General features: G+C 45.0%; 1 long non-coding RNA gene across 1 annotated transcript in view; it reads right to left on the bottom strand.

Annotated features, from left to right (window-relative positions):
- Positions 1-288: 288 nt before the first annotated feature.
- The window catches only part of LOC141117306 (uncharacterized), a 44350-nt gene continuing 31112 nt past the window's right edge, over positions 289-13526 (bottom strand). Inside the window, exon 3 of the long non-coding RNA XR_012237136.1 lies at positions 289-592. This is a non-coding gene — a long non-coding RNA (uncharacterized lncRNA). The remainder of the gene's footprint in view (positions 593-13526) is intronic.

Genomic DNA, 13526 nt, shown 5'->3' with positions numbered 1-13526 from the left:
CTAGGTGACTGGATCACACGAACATTACTGAGATCTGTCACATATCTTGGAGGGATAGGGTCGTGTATAGCAGTCTTGCATGTGCCTGATCTCTGGCAGAATCATCAGCTTTATGTTTTTCCAACACAAGGGGAGCGAATCCCTTTCTTTGAAGTTTGCTTGTACTTTCATAAATGCAATTAACTTATTGACCTATTTTTTTAATGAAGGAAACACAAACTCATCAAAGCAACACAGAACAAAGGATACGAGACTAACAGAGTGATTTATAATATCTGTGCCGTCTAGTGCTTTGTTTTATTTGGTACCATTAACATGCTACACTTCATCTTCAATGTATTCTATCAATTGTAGAAAAGTGAAGAAAAAATACCATTGGGATTTTGGAAGCACATCATGTTTACATAAATATTCATTTTTTATTAGAAACATTTATAAAACAGTATACATTTCATTGTGATATACAAATCAACCACTCTTCGAATAGTACATTCATATCACATGATCTGAGTTTTCAATGCCCCAATGCGTTTCATGGACGTTATCCACTTCCTCAGGAGAAAACGATATTTAGTACCATTCAGGAAATTATCTAAACAAAAACATAATAGAAATAAATAAACAAAAAGCGCAGCATTCCAATATATTCCCACTAAGCTGTCATGTCAAGTGGATGATCGTTAGAGAAAGAAGCCACTGATGGTGACTCAAAGGGTAGGTATACAGTCCAGATAAAACTTCTAGGGTAATAACACAATTATATTATACAAACCTAGTGTGCTTATTACCTTGAAAGTTACTGTATACCTGGACCGTATACCTACCCTATTTTGCTCTATTTGATTTGTATTCTATGTGGGCTCTTCTTATCTCTAACATGATACACGTATTTGGATGGCATAGTATAAATGTATGGCTTATCCACTATTTTGGGCAAATTTAAAGCAGAACTCCACCGAAGGATAACAATAATAAAAGAATAGCCAAAAGATAAAATAGAAAACACCTTTTGTTGCAATATTCATCATCAATCCAGAGCCCCCCACCCCCAGTACTTTTTTTCTTCTGCCACAAGATGTCCTCAGTCTTCTAGTTTGAATGACAGCCAGCATTATTCAAATCATTCCTCTGAGCCCAGGCTGTCATGTCTCCACCCCAATCATGTCACTGGACAGTGAAGGAAAAAATGGATTTTTAATACAGCTTACCTGTAAAATCCTTTTCTTGGAGTACATCACGGGACACAGAGCACCATAATAATGACTAATTGGGTTATACGCTACCTTTAGGTGATTGGACACTGGCAACCAATAGTAGGATGTTTCCTCCCATATAACCCCTCCTATACAGGAAATACCTCAGTTGTGTAGCAAGCAATGACGATCCCAGAAAAGAGGGGAGGGCCCTCTGTGTCCCGTGAAGTACTTCAAGAAAAGGATTTTACAGGTAAGCTGTATTAAAAATCCATTTTTCTTTATCGTACATCACGGGGCACAGAGCACCATAATAATGACTAATTGGGATGTCCTAAAGCAATGCAGCTGGGGGGGGACACAATATCCCTAAGCCCAAACGGGCCAGAGACTATAAAGCTGCCTGCAACACGCTGTGGCCAAAAACAATCTCTTTTTGAGATCTAACATCCACGTGGTAAAACCTGGTGAACGTATGAACTGAAGACCAAGCGGCCGCTTTGCAAACCTGAGCCATAGACACCTGTTGGCGTACTGCCCATGATGCACTAACCCCTCTAGTGGAGTGTGCTTTAAATCCCAAGGTGGAACCTTGCGCCCTAATCCATTTGCCTGGATAATAGTCTGGCGACTCCACCTAGATATAGTTGAACTTGTTGCCGGCTGTCCTTTTCTAGGTCCTTCTGGCAGGACAAAAAGGCAGTCAGTCTTCCGAAAAGAAGCTGACATCTTTAAGTAAACTTTGATCGCCCTCACCACATCAAGCGAGTGAAGCGACCTTTCCTCCCTAGTTTTAGGGTTTGGAAAAAAGGAAGGTAGAATGATAACCTGATTCAAATGAAATTTGGAAACCACCTTTGGTAAAAAATCCGGACGAGGCCGCATGACCATTCTGTCCTGATGAAGCATCAAAAAAAGGTTCTTTGCAAGAAAGGGCGGCCAATTCTGACACCCTTCTAGCCGACGTTATAGCTACCAAAAAAAAAAATTTCCTGGCTAATAGGACAAACGGAATCTGCCCAATAGGTTCAAACGGTTGACTCTGTAAGGCTGACAGCACCAAATTTAGGTCCCAGGGACATAAAGGCGGTTTAACCGGCGGCCTCAGATGCGTTACTTCCTTGACAAAGGTTCATACCAAAGAATAGGATGCAATTGGTCTTTGGAAAAAAAACGATAAGGCCGAAATCTGTCCTTTAATTGTCCCTAAAGCCAGCTTCAAGTTTACTCCTGCTTGAAGAAAGGAAAGAACTCTTCCAATTGTATACCTACGAGGGTCCCATTTCCTTTCCTCACACCAAGAAATGTATGACTTCCAGACTCTATAATAGATAGCTCTAGAAACTGACTTTCTAGCGTTTATCAGAGTAGACAAGACTGAACCCATAATACCATGGTCTTTCAATACTCTGGTCTCAATTGCCATGCCATCAAATTCAGCAACCGTAAAGAAGGATGGAATATGGGTCCTTGAGACAACAGGTCTGGACGGCACGGAAGGACCAATGGGTCCCCCACTGCCAACTTCACAATCTCCGAGTACCAGGATCTCAGGGGCCACGCTGGGGCCACCAGGATCACTGGCTTTCATTCCTCCTGTATTCTGCGTAGTAAGTGCGGCAGAATTTGGATCGGAGGGAAGGCATATATCAGAGAATACTAATCCCAATGAACTACTAATGCGTCTATCCCTACAGCAAGCGGATCCTTGGTCCTGGATACAAACCTGTCCAGCTTGACATTGAAGCTGGATGCCAGCAGATCCACATCTGGGGTTCCCCAGTGTTGGCAGATGTGTGGAAAAACCTCGGGATGCAGGGACCATTCCCCTGGCAACAATTTCTGGTGACTTAGGAAGTCTGCCTGCCAATTGTCTACCCCCGGTATAAACACTGCCGAAAAAAACAGCACATGCTTTTCTGCCCAAGTCAATATGTAATTTACTTCTCTTTGGGCTGCCCGACTCCTAGTACCTCCCTCGTGGTTGATATATGCCACTACCGTGGAGCTGTCGGACTGGACTCGGACAGGGAGACCCCGTAGCCTGGACGTCCAGAAGCGCAGAGCCAGACGAGCTGCCCGAATCTCCAATAGATTGATGGGCAAGGTCCTTTCTGCCTGGGACCATATTCCCTGGACAGACGCCTCCTCCAGGACTGCTCCCCAGCCGAGACGACTGGCATCTGTAGTTACCACTCTCTAGGCTGCTGGTGGAAAAGATTTTCCTTTTCTCAAATTGCTGGTTTTTATCCACCAAGAGAGGTTCCATTGTACCTGTGGGGACAGAACCATAGGATGATCTAAGGTTCGAGCAGACCTGTCCCAGGCTTCCAGAATACTGTTCTGGAACACCCTGGAGTGGAACTGTGCATATGGAATTGCGTTAAGGGATGACACCATTTTCCACAGCAACCTCATGCACAGCCGAATAGAAGGTCTTGGTTCTTTTTTCACCTTCTGGACGAGTTCCACTATGGAAACTACCTTTAAGGGGGGGTAAAAACATCCTTTCTTGGGCGGTGTCCAAGACAAGACCCAGATATACCAAGGCTTGGGTCGGACTCCACATTTTAGAATCCAACCTAGGCGTTGTAAAACCCGCACTGTTCTTGACACTTTTTGGATCAGGATGGGGCAAGAGCAATCCCTCAGGAGAAGATTGTCCAGATATCCTACCACGGAGATCTTCTGGGACCTTAGGGATTCCAACACTGGGGCCAGAATCTTTGTGAAAACCCTGGGGGCCGTGGCTAGACCGAATGGCAGTGCCACGAATTGAAAATGACGACCCTCTACTGCGAAACACAGAAACCTTTGATGTGGACCGAAGATCGGTACATGAAGGTATGCGTCCTTGATATCTATGGATGCTAAATAATCTCCTTTTCTCAGAGATTTTATTATTGAACGAACCGACTCCATATGGAAGGACCGGACGTTTACAAGAGGTTGAGAGCCTTGAGGTCCAAAATGTCTTGGACCAGATATTCCCATGCATTCAAAAACAGCCGAAGCCTGCCCCCCACCCGTGAGAGCGGGGGCGTCCCTTCACAAGGTTGACTTGGAGTTGGACTTGGCTGGCTTTTGGTTCCAGGGCTTCCTCTGACCCTGAGGTTTTTTTAAAACCAGACGGCTGAGGCCGTCGATACCGCTTGGGGGAAGAAGCACTAGGTCCTGGAGCATTGGGAATTTTATAAGATGGTTGCTTACCTCTCCTTTTAGTAGGGAGAAGGGCATCTCTTTCCTCCAGAGATCTTTTAGATATATTTATCCAGATCCTCGCCAACAAGCGTTCTCCATGGAATGGAAAAGCTGCAAGTAGCCTCTTGCATGGCGTCTCAGCAGACCAGTTCTTTAGCCACAAAACCCTGTGTATATGTATGGACAGTAACGCAAAATGAGACATCCGCTGGATTGAGTCTTTCATTGCGTCCACTGCAAAACATAAAGCATGAGGAAGCTCTGACAATTCCTCGGTAGGTTCCTCCTGACAAGGCTGTTTTTTTATTAACCTTTTAAAATGGTCTTTTAGGGATTGGCAAATCACAATGGCTGCAACTGCTGGCTGAACTGCTGCACCGGCCACCGCAAAAGAGGCTTTTAATAAAGACTCTAGCTTTTTATCGGCCGAATCCTTAAATACCTGGGCATTATCCACTGGCAGGTTAAACTCTTATTCACTGAAGAAATGGCGGCGTCCACCAAAGGTGTACCCCATCTCTTCCTGAACTTTTCCTCCATAGGATATAAGATAGAAAACCTTTTTGGAGGTAAGTATATCCTGTCAGGATGATCCCAGTCTGCGTAAACAACCTGCTCCAACAATGGATGCAAAGGGAACACTTGGGAACCTTGCTGAGGTCGCAAGGATCCCAAAGTAGAACAGGAGAGTCCAGACTCCTGAACCGGGGGTCACTTAGGTGTCCTTTTATGAAACTGAGATCAGCGGCGATCCCGAGTCTCACTGCTGATCTCAGCTAATTACCAGTTTATGAAACTGAGATAATCAGCGGAGAACATGTTCTCAGCTGATTATCTCAGCACAGTGAGAATTTGTAACTGACTTCACAGAAACGGCCAGTTTATGAAGGTGCGATCTCAGCACCTCACTGGCGATCTGTGGCAGAATTCTCACTTTCTGATTCACCATTTCAGAAGTGGAGAATCAGAGTGAGAAGCCTGAAACTGGCTGATATTCTGGAGAAAGCAAGAAGTCTTTTGACTTCTTTCTTTCACCAAACAGTCAGAGCACACCTTCCCCACCATTACACACCCCAAAACCAACAGGATAGGAATTTATAGTGTATATATATATATATATATATATATATACGTATATATATATATGTGTGTATATATATATATATATATATATATATATATAGCTATATATATATATATATATATATATATATATATATATATATATATATATATATATATATATATAGCTATATATATATATATATATATATATATACACACATATATATACGTATATATATATATATATATATCTATATATATATATATATAGATATATATATCTATATAGCTATATAGATAGATATATCTATATAGCTATATAGATATATATATATATCTATATATATATCTATATAGATATATATATATATTTTTTTAGATGTTCACCTCTCTGGCTGGGTTCACACTTGTGCGATGCGTGAACCAGCGTGATTCCTGTGCGGGCTTTCACATCGCACCTACATTGACATCTGCGCACCACTGCGGGTGTCAATGTAAAGTTAATGACACCCCCAGATCATTTCACAGATCGCAGTGCGAACTATGTAATGGTGCAGGAATCGGATCGCATGGGTGTTCACACCCATGTGATCCGATTCCAGTGCGGACCAAATAAAGGGTCCTGTACCATTTTGGTGCAAATGCAATATGATTTAGGGCCAGTTCCCACTGCTGCAGTGTCCGAGATCGGATGTGATTCGCACCGCATTGCAGTGCAAAAATCACATCCGATCTCTGTGCGATGCGATTTCAGCCATACAGATAGTATTGCTAAATTTGCATTGCCCTCGGACCAAACTCTTACAGGACCCTTTTTTTGGTCCACAGCAGAATCGGATCGCATGGGTGTTCACACCCATGCGATTCGATTACTGTCCGAGTTTGCAGATCGCACTGCGATATGCGAACTGATTTGGGGGTGTTAACTTTTAGGCCCAGTTCACACTTGTGCGATGCCGGACATCGCACAGGCATCGCATGTTATTCGCAGCACACTGCCATTCACATTACATGCGATGTCTGTGCGGTGCGATATCAGCTGTACAGATAGTATGGCTGATATCGCACCGCATTCGGTGCAAACACGCACAGGACCCTTTTTTCTGTTCGGACCAGAATCGGATCGCATGTGTGTTCACACATATGCGATCCGATTCATGTCCGAACTGTCAGTTCGCAGTGCGATATGCAAGCTGATCTGGGGGTGTCGTTAACTATGTATTGACACTCCCCAGCGATTCGCATATGGCAGTGTGAACTGACATGCGAGTCGGTGCGATGCGGGAACCCGCAGTGGAATCGCAGTGTTCTCGCATCGCACCAGTTTATCAATTTTTATGTTTATCTATAATGAAATATATTTTATTTTAATTTATTAATAAATATTTATACTTGTATACTTTATTAAAATTATTTTTTTAATGATTATAAATGTATTTTGCATTTATATGAATGGTGTATAGCTGCATTACATATGTGCATTACATTCATTTACTATACACCATTCACATTTAAATAGGGACATGTATGATCTTTAAATATTGATAAAAATAATGTTTTTTTTTATAATTAGGTTAATGTATATTGTGTAGGGGGAATTTATCTTTATTATTTTATTAATATGTTGGGGAATAATGTGTGCTGATTTGTGTTAAACTTTTGTATTTTATGGTTCCTCATACTGTAATCCCGCTACATCACATGAGATTATAGTGAGAGGAGCCATTCTCAGGAGTTCCCGGCGTTTGTAGATCGCTCCTCAACTCAACATGAGAAGCGATCTACATACTTTCATAAACAGGCACTCAGAGGAGAGCGATCTCCTCTGAGAATGCCTGAGAACTGAAAAGCGGTATTTTACCGCACTTTCAGAAAAGGACACCTAAAACCCAACTCGTACCATCTCAATCAGAGATCGGATGAACAATTTCTGGGAATGGGAGGCTGAAAATTGGCTCCTCTGAACCTGAGTCCTCAGCTGAGGACTCTTCAGCCTCTCCTTCCTCCCGGTCTTTTATAGCCACCTCCTCCAAATCCTCTGCCCCTCTGGTTCCAGATCACCTGGACCCATCTGACTATAAGAGTCCTGGTGCTCTAGTGATTCTCACTTGTCCCGGGCTCAGGGGAGGGAGATCTATTACGCTTCTTCCCTCCCTGTGTTAAGAAGCAATCATGCCAGCTATTTTGCCTTCAAGGCCCACTAATGCAGATGCCAAATCATCCTTTGTAACATAAGCCGAGGCAGGAATATTGGTAGTGGCCACTATGCCTGACAAATGCAATGGCTCAGCCAGGCCAGATGCCGCAGGTCTTTCAGGGGAGACTGAGGCTGCATCAGCATGGGGTTGGTCTCCTGTTTTTAAGGGAGGTACTCTTACCCCTGTGCTTGCCCTGCTCCCTGTACCTTGTTTTCTGGAAGACATTGCTTACATACGAGGAAAAAAAGTACTCCCCACAAGCTGTAACCAGCGTTTAACCTGTCGCAATGGTGTCCAACGGTGTCCAACAACCTCGAGACTCACGTGCCCAAGTATCGCTCTGTGCTGTCCCAGCGCACGCCAGGAGCTCCAGCTCCTTATAAAGCCTAACCTGGCAGTGGACTGAGCGCCTGCCCGCTCGACCAGCGGCATGCACGGCGCACGGCGCATCTGCCGTGCCCAGATGCATACCGCGCACGCCGCGCATCTGTGACGCGCACAGCAGCGTTGCACATCGATGGCGCGCACACCAGGGGCGCACACGCACTCCCACGCACGCCCGCCATAAGTGCGCGCCATACCGGCCATCTGTAATTTCCAAACACAAGCATTTTCCAGTGGAACAGAGGGAATATATATATAAAAAATTCCCAAAGGGAGTACTCACCGTCCCAAGCAGCAGGGCCTGTTTTACCAGGCCCAATCTTCCCCCATGACGGCGGGTAGCGCCTCTGAGGACCTTCAAGGACCGGATCCCCCATTCTTTGGGGTCCACACCCTTGGACCTGTAAGGCACCCTTCTGGTTTACCTTGGGCAAGTTATGACCAGGAATACCAACTTAACAAGGGTCCAGCGCCATATAGGACACATTACAAGCAAAACCTCGCTCTTGAACCGAGGCTCGGGTACCATCCACTTTAGCTTTCTTATGCAATCCGAATGGATCTGATTATAACATCCTCACTGGGACATTATTTGAAGAATTTTGAAGAACTTCAACAGCCATGACCATCACCTTCAAAACACTGGCGAAAAAACTGAGGTATTTCCTGTATAGGAGGGGTTATATGGGAGGAACCATTACTATTGGTTGCCCCCCCCCCAGCTGCATTGCTTTAGGACATCCCAATTAGTCATTATTATGGTGCTCTGTGTCCCGTGATGTACGATAAAGAAAAATGGATTTTTAATACAGCTTACCTGTAAAATCCTTTTCTTGAAGTACTTCACGGGACACAGAGGGCCCTCCCCTCTTTTCTGGGATCGTCATTGCTTGCTACACAACTGAGGTATTTCCTGTATAGGAGGGGTTATATGGGAGGAACCATCCTACTATTGGTTGCCAGTGTCCAATCACCTAAATGTAGCGTATAACCCAATTAGTCATTATTATGGTGCTCTGTGTCCCGTGATGTACGATAAAGAAAGTAGCACAGTGATGAGCTCATGGTGGTGAACTCTGCTTTCTCCTCCTATCAATGTGCTCCTTGTCAACACATGAACTGCCTGGCTCCTTGAGCTGCTTCTTCCTCCCACACTCCAGCTCTGCTGTACAGGTACTGCAAAAAGCTGATCTGGGAGCTGGTCTCATCGGCAAGAGTAACAGCTGCTACATCCCCCTCTAGCCCCACCACTGGCTGTGGCGAGCGGCCTTCAACAGAACTTTACCCGGCTGGCCTGATATGCACCACTACAGGCTGAGCATACACTATATTACAAAAAGTATTGGAACCATTCTTCCAGAAGTGCATCTGGATCGCAGTCTCCACTCGAATTATTTCCCAAAGATGTTCTATCAGGGTGAGGTCAGGACTGCTGTCCTGCAGGCCAGGCAAATTTCTCCAGTCAGTGTCTAACCTCACAAATGCGCTTCTGGAAGAATGGTCAAACATTCCCATAGACACACTCCTAAACCTTGTGGATAGCCTTCCCAGAAGAGTTGAAGCTGTTATAGCTGCAAATGGTGGGCCAACTCAATATTGAACCCCATGGACTAAGACTGGGAACCCATTAAAGTTCATATGCGTGTAAAGGCAGGCGTCCCAATACTTTTTGTAATATAGTGTGTGTGTCATTTTTTTTTTATGCACAAGATTTCTGCACTTTTTTTGCTTTTGCCAAATTCAGGTTTTTACATGTAGCACCCTGGTGTTTCGACGGGGTTGCTAACAAATTTAGTTTGCCAGGTAGTAATTGTCCTGGCTCATTGATAAAAGATCCACTGATTCCTCCCTAAAGTCTGGAATTGCTGTACCTTTTCTCTTGTCACTAGGTGGCACTTTGGCTGATGATATTAGATCGACAAGGGCTTAGCAAGGTCAGATCATGAATGGATGGGGTGTCTCAGCCAATTGGCGGGGGTTTATTTTAGTCCCTTGGCTTGCTGGGAGAGCCTGTTTATTTGAGTGGAGTCAGGTGATCCGGGTTCTGTGCCACCTGGACGGCTGTCTGGGTGGACGTGTGTTATAACAGTGAAAAAGGAGGATGATTCATGCGCTACCCAAAAGAAACAAAACCAGCTGCTACAAACCATGTGACAAGAAAGGGAAAAATATGAAATAAATTGTAGCGCTAAAAACACACATATATTGATAGTAAATGAAAAGTTCAAAGTGCATATAAATGTAATGTCCCAAAAAAAGGAAGAAGAATTATGTAATCCAAAGGAACAATGATCCACAGTGAAAATTAAAAATCTGTGTATCAATCCTGTCTGCTTCCCAACCGTCAACTTATATATCATCAGCTTTAGCGAATAGATGGAATACGCTTACCAGAGAGGTTGGATTCTACTGCCATAAGCATAGAATCAATGGAGCTTGATGCCACCCAGGGCGAAGTGGTGAGGAGTTGGAGGCAAGGGTAGAGCCTCTGTAAGGCCAGGATGTCCCCTCTTTGTCCACCGAGGCAGAGTCAAAAATGGATTCCAAAAAGCAAAGTGGTTTCTCGCATATTCCCCTGTTGAAGGTCATTGGACTGAAACGCGTAGGATGACTTTTCACAGACCCTATAAACTGCTTTTTACTTTGTGATCACTTTTTATGTATTTGTGGTTTTTTTATGAATAAAAATACCCAGAGTTACACTACGTGGAAGCATTCCTTCTTTTTTCCACATATCCTGGGGAACTGAGAAACCACTTTGCTTTTTGGAATCCATTTTTGACTCTGCCTCAGTGGACAAAGAGGGGACGTCCCGGCCTTACAGAGGCTCTACCCTTGCCTCCAACTCCTCACCACTTTGCCCTGGGTAGCATCAAGCTCCATTGATTCTATGCTTATGGCAGTAGAATCCAACCTCTCTGGTAAGCGTATTCCATCTATTCTCGCTAAAGCTGATGATATACAAGTTGACGGTTGGGAAGCAGACAGGATTGATACATGGACGTGTGTTATGTCGCCCCGGGTTGCTAAGCCGGAAGCCCGAGGCCTATCCCGGGGACACCAAGGCTGCTAGGCTGCCTGAGGCCTATCCAGGAGCAGGAGAAGCAGTGTAGGGTTGGGACTGCAGGATTGGAGTCCAACTGAGTTGTGAAGATTCAGCCGGATGAGGAACCAGTTGTTGTAGGAGGTGGAGGGGAAGCTGTCGCCACTAAGGGACCATCTACCTTGTTACCAGAGACCACTGTGAGTAGCTGAAGCAAGTACCTAAGCAGTCTTCTCACCAACCAGGGATGGTGAAGAAGTGGGAAAGCATCAGCAAGTGCCAAGTCAGAGACCCAGCAGGATAGCGGGGGTGACACTTAAGGATTATATAGTGGGATAGCTGTGGAAGAGTTCAGGGGATCCAGTGATGACTGGGATGTGGAAGTCTAGTGAGAGACTGGGAGCTCAGTAAGTGAAGATCTACAGTGGGATAGGTGAGATGAGAGAAGAACTATTCTGTGTTACCAAAAGTTATGTACAACTACCTTTAGTAAATGTTGCAAGATTGGTTGCCGTAGGAAACAGCGGTCCTACCTATGCAGAAGTGTTACCCGGCTGGAGGCCTTCCACTGTATAGCTGTCTACTTATAGAAGTCTCGGAGTCTGCCAATTATAATTGCATCTACTCAAGGGTGTCCTGGCCCTAACCCTCTCTCCCACAGTTAAGAGACAATAAATCTCTTGTTCGCATTCAAAAGTGACTGGCGCCCATCATTTCTTCTTGCATCACATCCACCATGCCTGGTAACCCACTCTACAAGGAAGGATGTCAGCTCTCCCTAACCCTTGAGGTCACCATTAGGCCTCTGTGGTCCCAGGACCTTGCTACATACACGTCTAGCATTAAAACAAAATACATTTAATGATGTTATTATCAAACTGCATTTGTCTTTTACATATGCCAGGAGTTCAGGAGCCTTTGAGCTAAGTTTTATCCAAATCTTTTTTAGTTTTTAATGCAGCAGGAAAGGCTTAGATCCTCATTCATGTAATATTGCTGTCCGGTTCCATCTTTAGGTAATTTCCTCTTCCTCGTAGTGTTGTCACCTGGGCAGGAAGTGATGGGAATCTTCCAGCCTGCCATTAAAACAGAGATTACATCCCTTCCACCCTCTTTGATGGGTAACACAGTTTCTATCTATGTATTTCGACTGTGTATTACCCTGGTTGGCTGGAGTTCAGCTAAAGGACTTTTCTGAATTCAAAAAAATTTTGCAAATCTTGGTTTTGTGCCATAAATAATAATTGCCCTATTGGTATAACATATACAGCAGAGCAGGTTGTCATACCCAATCTGGCCTTGGGGTGTACCATAATGATATGCTGATGAAGATTTATCATACTGAAGAAGAGGGATGGGCAATCTAAGGCAAGTGTGCCATGACGGGCATGGTCACCCAGGAGATGATCACGTGGCATGTGCACAGGCTCGGACTAGGCCACCAGTGTTCCTCCTGTGAGCTCCCGCTACCTACAAGGATAGCGCTGCTGCTATAGGCTGTAATTTGTAGGTCAATAGGCTTTTAGGTACAAAGCTTTGTCTTCAGCTCTGCACCCATGGCTCAACCACCTCCATGATGTTTCACATGTCACTGACATTCAGGTGTTGGCCCTCCTCACCGTACCAGCTCCAGTCTGCCTGCGGTTGTATGTGTTGTTACATGAAGAGGCCTCCTTCCCTCTTCCTCCTCTTAGTGGTATCCAAGGTGTTAAGGTGCAGGAATTGGGGTGATCTGAGGTGTGAAGGTGTAGGAATTTGGCTGACCTGAGGTGTGAAGGTGCAGGAATTGGGGTGACCTGAGCGGTGAAGGTTCAGAATTTGGGGTGATCTGAGATGTGAAGGTGCAGGAATTGGGGTGATCTGAGATGTGAAGGTGCAGGAATTGGGGTGATCTAAGGTGTGAAGGTGCAGGTATTGGGGTGATCTAAGGTGTGAGGGTACAGGAAATGAGGTGATCTGAGGTGTGAAGGTGCAGGAATTGGGGTGATCTGAGGGGTGAAGGTGCAGGAATTAGGGTGATCTGAGGGGTGAAGGTGTAGGAAATGGGTTGATCTGAGGGGTGAAGGTGCAGGAATTGGGGTGATCTGAGGTGTGAAGGTGTAGGAATTGGGTTGATCTGAGGGGTGAAGTTGCAGGAATTGGGGTGATCTGAGGGGTGAAGGTGCAGGAATTGGGGTGATCTGAGGTGTGAAGGTGCAGGAATTGGGGTGATCTGAGGTGTGAAGGTGCAGGAATTGGGGTGATCTGAGGGGTGAAGGTGCAGGAATTGGGGTGATCTGAGGTGTGAAGGTGTAGGAATTGGGTTGATCTGAGGGGTGAAGGTGCAGGAATTGGGGTGATCTGAGGGGTGAAGGTGCAGGAATTGGGGTGATCTGAGGTGTGAAGGTGTAGGAATTGGGTTGATCTGAGGGGTGAAGGTGCAGGAATTGGGGTGATCTGAGG

The sequence above is a fragment of the Aquarana catesbeiana genome, linkage group LG13, assembly GCF_042186555.1.
Source record: "Aquarana catesbeiana isolate 2022-GZ linkage group LG13, ASM4218655v1, whole genome shotgun sequence".
NCBI lineage: Eukaryota > Metazoa > Chordata > Amphibia > Anura > Ranidae > Aquarana > Aquarana catesbeiana.
The sequence above is the reverse complement of the archived record's forward strand: the minus strand, read 5'-3'. Positions and strand labels throughout refer to the sequence as shown.